We start from the raw sequence: 6,199 nt of genomic DNA, 5'->3' as shown, positions 1-6,199 counted from the left end.
ACAGCCAAATAAATATTAAAAAAAAAATAAAAAGAGAACATGGACCTCATTGCACATTGATGATACAAAAACCAACTGGCCTTTATGGTTGCTTAGCAACCCTTCCATGTTTCCATAATTTGATGGCTATCCCATCCCCACAGGAAATTATCCTCCTGTTCTTCAGTGTTCTACCCTACTTCCTCTTCCCTCACTTTAGATCAGAGTAATGAAAGACTTTCTTAACCACCCATCAACCCACTTTAAAACCTATTGAATCTTTATTCATTTCTTCTCTCCTGTCATCCAGTGGAAGAAAGATTCCCACTCTTATCCAAGGTCAGTCTCTACACTTTTACTCTGAGTACCATCCCATTCAGCCTCCTCAAGGCTCTTCTCTCATCAGTCATTCTCCATTACTTTGTGACTTCCTGTGTGCCTTGCCCCATGCTAATAGCTTGGGGGTGTTAACTTACTCAGTCTTCCTCCAAAAGACTGTGGTCAGTCTATGATGTGGTGGTCACTCATAGTATATACCCCCTTAACTAGTCCAAGTTTATATGTGGTGGGAGAAATACATTTTATGCTCCTTATTCCAGTATCATTAAATAAATTTCTATTTAGTCCCCTTTCCCACTTTTTCTGGTAAAATTAAGCCAAAGGCCTGCTGTTTGTTTATTATACAAATAATATGCCCCTCAGTGCTAGTCTTCATAATGAACAAACAAAAAATCTCAGCAATACCAGTAGTGCTCACTTCCCCCAACAGCTTCCATAGGAGAAAGAATGGTTATACATCAGAAACCAATTCAAAGGATCCATGTTGAGAAACATTAAGTTAAGAATAGCCACAAGACTCTCATTGTTTTTCTGTGCATTATGGTGATCTGTATGAATATTCATTACTATCTCCAACTTTTCTGTTCTTAGTTAAAATAAATATGCCCTTGCAAGCTATATTTGAACAAAAAGATCTTAGACAGCATTGAAGCCTTCAGAAGTTGCTGTGTCCTCTAAAATTAAGCTAGAAAAAGACAGCTGTAATTTGAGTGTGTTGTTTTAAGGGCTAATGTGTTGCTTTTCTTTAGAAACATGCCCCCATATTCTTTGAGACTTTTCTCATTAAGAGATGGAGTCAAATTTCCCTTCCTTTGAATGTGGGCTGACATTAGTGATGCACTTCTAATGAATACACTGAGGTAGGAGTGATGCTAAATGACTCCTCAAGCCAGTCATCAGAAGTTATACAGCTTCCAGGACTTCTCTGGTGGTCCAGTGGTTAAGAGTCTCCCTGCCAATGCAGGGGACACTGGTCTGATCCCTGGTCTGCGAAAATCCACATGCCTCAGAGCAACTAATCTCTTGTTCCACAACTACTGAGCCCACATACCCACAGACTGTGCTCTGCAACCAAAGAAGCCACCACAAAGAGAAGCCTGGTCACCACAACTAGAGAGTAGCCCCTACTCTATGCAACTAGAGAAAGCCTGCACGCAGCAATGAAGACCCAGTGCAGCCAAACATTAATTAATTAATTAACTTATTAAAAGGTTATGCAGCTTCTTCCTGGCTCTCTCACTCTTGGAACCCAGTCACCATATTGTAAGGAAGCCCAGCCAGCATGGAGAAACCATGCAAAGGTGTTTTGGGAAACAATTCCACTGAGGTCCAGCAAAAACCTGGTATTACCTCCCTACCTGTGAGTGATGGAGCACCCAGGAACTCTAGCTCCTTCAGTGGATATTGTGTGTACAAGAAACGAAAGTTTCCCTTGAGCCCTGCTCAGTTGTAGACTCACAAGCAGAATAAGTACGGCCTCCATTATTTTTTTCTTTCTTTCTTTAAGGCACTATATTTCAGGATAGTTTATTTCACAACAATGGATTAATGAAAGTGTTGCCTTGAAAATAATGCTGAAAAAGCATTTCCAGATCCTTAAATGATATAAAGATCTGAAAGAGTTCTTGTTAAGACTGAGGAAGGTTGTTGGCACTTTTGTTTCAAATGTATCATGGAAAGATAAAAGAATATGACTCCCTGACATTTATAATTAAAAAAAAATGGGTAAGTCTATTTCATTCAATTTACTCAGATGAGAGGTAGCAGAGAAGAAATTTAAAGATATGTTTTCTCCAGAACTCATGTCCTTACCCAAAAACCCATACAGTATCCCCACTCTGTTTTTTAAAGATTTTTTTTTTTGATGTGGAGCATTTTTAAAGTCTTTATCAAATTTGTTACAACACTGCTTCTGTTTTATGCTTTGGATTTTTGAGCTGCAAGTCATGTGGGATCTTAGCTCCCCAACCAGGGATCGAACCTGCACACACTGCATTGGAAAGCGAAGTCTTAGCACCTGGACCAATCTCACTCTGCATACAATTAATCACCCAAATCTATAGACTCTACCTTCTTACTTAAATTAATTACTTGAGTTCCTTAAATTAATTGACTTCTCTCAAACCCCTGCAACAGTCATTGGGCACTCATCTCTTGGCTGGATTGGACAAGAGCAATGCTGGAGCAAGGAAAAACCGCTTGAGAGGCTGTGCCAACATCCGTTCCCCAGCCAGCAGCCAGAAGCCACTGTTTACAGAGATAAACCTGATCATCTCATTCCCCTGCTTGAAATCATCCATAGGGGCCTCTTGCTGAAGAGCAGGCTTTCAGCATGTCATAATTAAGTTCATGATCTGGCCCCTGTTTTCTTTCAAGCCACATCCTTGCCTCATCCTCTTTCTTTATATGCCTTGCTCCAGCCACTTGTGGCTTCTTGGAGAGAATTAGTAAAAGGCTTCCTTTCCTGATTTTGTTCTCATCAGCTGGAAAGTCATTAGAAATACTGAATTGTTTTAAGTACAAGGCACTTTATTGCCAACTGTCAAAGCAATCTCATAGTAAATAATAAAGATATGATAAGACTTCCCTGGTGGTCCAGTGGTTAAGAATTTCCCTGCCAATGCAAGGGTCACAGATTCAATCCCTGGTCTGGGAAGATTTCATATGCCGAGGGGCCACTACTAAGCCCTTGAGACTAGAGCCTGTGCTCCACAGCAAGAGAAGCCACCTCACTGGGAAGCCCTCGAACTGCCACTAGAGAGTAGCTCCTGCTCTCCACAACTAGAGAAAACCTACAAACAGCAATGAAAGCCCAGCACAGCCAAAAATTAATTAATTAATAATTTTAAAAAATAAAGAGTATAATATTGAAATGTGGATGGGACCCCTGGAGTCAAGGCATAAAACCTACATAACTATATGAGGTGATCCTAGCAGCTTATATTCATTTGTGAGCATATGGGAATGAAAATGCCAAAGTCTTCATCCCTTAGGAGCTCAGTCTGGTGCCATAAAATAAGAATGTTGATAGAGGCAAGTATCCACCTGCTGCCAGCAGAGTACTGCAGGTAAGAACAGGCTCTCCCACACCCATATTCATTCCCTCTTCAGGATCTCTTCAGGGTGGAAATTCCCATCCCTTTAGTTAAGCGGTTGGTCCTAGCTTAGGAAATGCCACCTACAAGGTATAACAAAAGTGTACCCACGAACAACACAATAAGGAGAGATACCGTACCTCCAGAACAAGAAAGCATGCATGTAACATTAGCCTGAACCATCACCCAAAAGCCATTGCCTCTTCCTGCACTAGTCAGTCCCTGGGCAAAGCACCTCCTGCCCCAATGGAGTCTATTCTAGTGAATTCTCAGAACGAAGCTTCCCTGAATGTCCATGCTGGTCACCCCTTTGGCCTCTCTTTCAGGACTTATGGGGAAGTAATGACTGATGAGCAGCCTCTCATAATGAGGATGATTTTCCGTCTTCTATGACTAATAAGCCTGAGCAGAGAATGACATCTTGGGTCACATTTGAGGCACATATTTATGTACAGGAGAGTTATGTTTTTATTCTTAACTTCCTATTTTAGTCATTCCTTTTTTTTGTCATGGAAACAAACCCATACAGAGTGTCATGTACTCTGATTGGGACCTAATTTCTGTGGGGGCTGATGCTGAAAGAAGTTTGATGTACACTGGGGATCCTTAGAGTCTTTCTTACCAAGAATCACGTAGAGGCTTATTAGAAATTCAGGTTCCTCGGCTTAGCCGCATAGCTTTGTATTAGCCAGTTGGAGGTGGGGACTGGCTCTCCACCAGGAATCATTTTAAACTAGCTGATCCTGATATAAGTGGTCAAGTGAATCTGAGAACCTCTGGTGCTCTAAGGCCAAGTTATAGTTTAACGTAGTAAACAACTTGTTAGGACTTTCCAGGCGTTCAAGTGGATAAGAATTCACCTTCCAGTGCAGGGGATATGGGTTCGATCCCACATGCTGTGGAGCAACTAAACCCAAGGGCCACAACAAGAGAAGCCAGCACTGCGACTACTGAGCCCACACACTCCTCAAAAAGAGAGGCCCTAGCATTACAACTACAGAGAAGACCCCAAACATCATTATTCTTGAGGATATTGATGCAAATGTTCTTTGCATCTACAGTTTTCTTAGAATCATTCAAAGCCATTGATGAAGCTCTCACTGTGTGCACAGCACTGAACTCAGGGATTCGGAGAGCAAGAAACAAAATTTTTTTTAATATTAAAAAAAAAACAAGAAATGAAGCAAGAATTTAAGAAGACTGGTGTTGGGGAAGAAGAAATTTTCCTCTGTTCTTCTAGGTTCTTCTGGATGGTTTGAGAATTAAATTGACATGAGGCATTAACAAGAGAAAATCAAACAAAAGTTTAATAATATGTACACGTGAGAGAGACCTAGGAAACCTGTGAAACTCATCAAAATAGCTGAAACCCTCACCTTAAATATCAGTTACAGACAAAAGAGGATATTGAGGGTGTGGAGGGTGTTTCGGGACTCCAAAGGGGAGAAAGGCAGCTGACATGGAGATGGAAAAGCAAATGTTTGGCAAACAAATGTTTGGCAAACAAATGTTTGCTGGCCCTGCAGAGACTAGGGGAAACAGAGGGGAATTTAAAAAAACAGACTTTGATAGGTCCCTTCCTGATTACACACTTAGTTCATGCTATAGTTATCTATGGGGACAGCTCCCTTCCTGGAACAGTCCAGGGGAGAGCTCAAACTTTCACCCCAAATCTTTGGGGCTTTGATTGTTTTCAGCTCAAAATAATCCCCATGCCAGAGATTTTGGGTGGTAAATTTTTCTCTCCTATACTAGGAGGTCAAACCTTACACATATCTCCTTGTACAGAATGTAAAGGAGGATTCAGTAAATACACATGGAAGTCATCAGAGGAATGGATAAAGAAGATATGATACATATAAACAATGGAATATTAGTCATCAAAAATAATGAAATAATGCCATTTGTAGCACCATGGATGGACCTAGAGATTATCATACTGAGTGAAGTAAGTTAGACAGAGAAGGAGAAATATCATACGACATCCCTTATATGTAGAATCTAAAAAGAAATGGTACTAATGAGCTTAAAAACAGAAACAGATTCCCAGACTTAGAGAATGAACTTAGGTTTGCCGGAAGGAAGAGATAGTTACGGAGTCTGGGATGGACATGTACACACTGCTATATTTAAAATGGATAACCAACAAGGACCTGGTGTACAGCACATGAAACTCTGCTCAGTGTTATGTGGTGACCTGGATGGGAAGAGAGCTTGGGGGAGAGTGGATGCATATATATGTATGGCTGAGGCCCTTTGCTGTTCACCTGGAAGCATCACAGCACTGTTAATTGGCTACATGCCAATACAAAATAAAAAAGCTTAAAAATATGCATGGAAGGAAGAGAAGGAAGAAAATAAAAAGAAGGCAATATCAGAAGAATAGCACAAGTACGTTTATCATAATAAATATGGCTGGGGGCAACACACAGAATCATGAAAAATAATAAATTATTGTTCTAAGTCACTAAGATTGGTTGTTACATAGCAATAGGTAACTGAGAGACCATGCAAAAGGCCTCAGACATTGGCTAGGAGCCCTGAGGCCCCATCCATTTCCACCAGCCCTCTTTCTGGAAACTAGATTCTTCTCCACTACTCCCTCCCACTGCCAAAGTCCTTCCTGACAAATCTGGATAGGTGTCCTGGGGCTATTCTCCATAGAGCCTGACATCCAAATCAGATCATTTGTGAAGTACTATTTGAGTTTCCTGGGACTGTTCTGTACCATGACCATAACAAGTAGTCCTGCAACTTATGCATTTATTCCCTTATCCATTCAGCAA

Source organism: Bubalus bubalis, chromosome 12 (assembly GCF_019923935.1).
Source record: "Bubalus bubalis isolate 160015118507 breed Murrah chromosome 12, NDDB_SH_1, whole genome shotgun sequence".
Classification (NCBI taxonomy): domain Eukaryota; kingdom Metazoa; phylum Chordata; class Mammalia; order Artiodactyla; family Bovidae; genus Bubalus; species Bubalus bubalis.
This window is presented reverse-complemented; position numbering follows the sequence as displayed.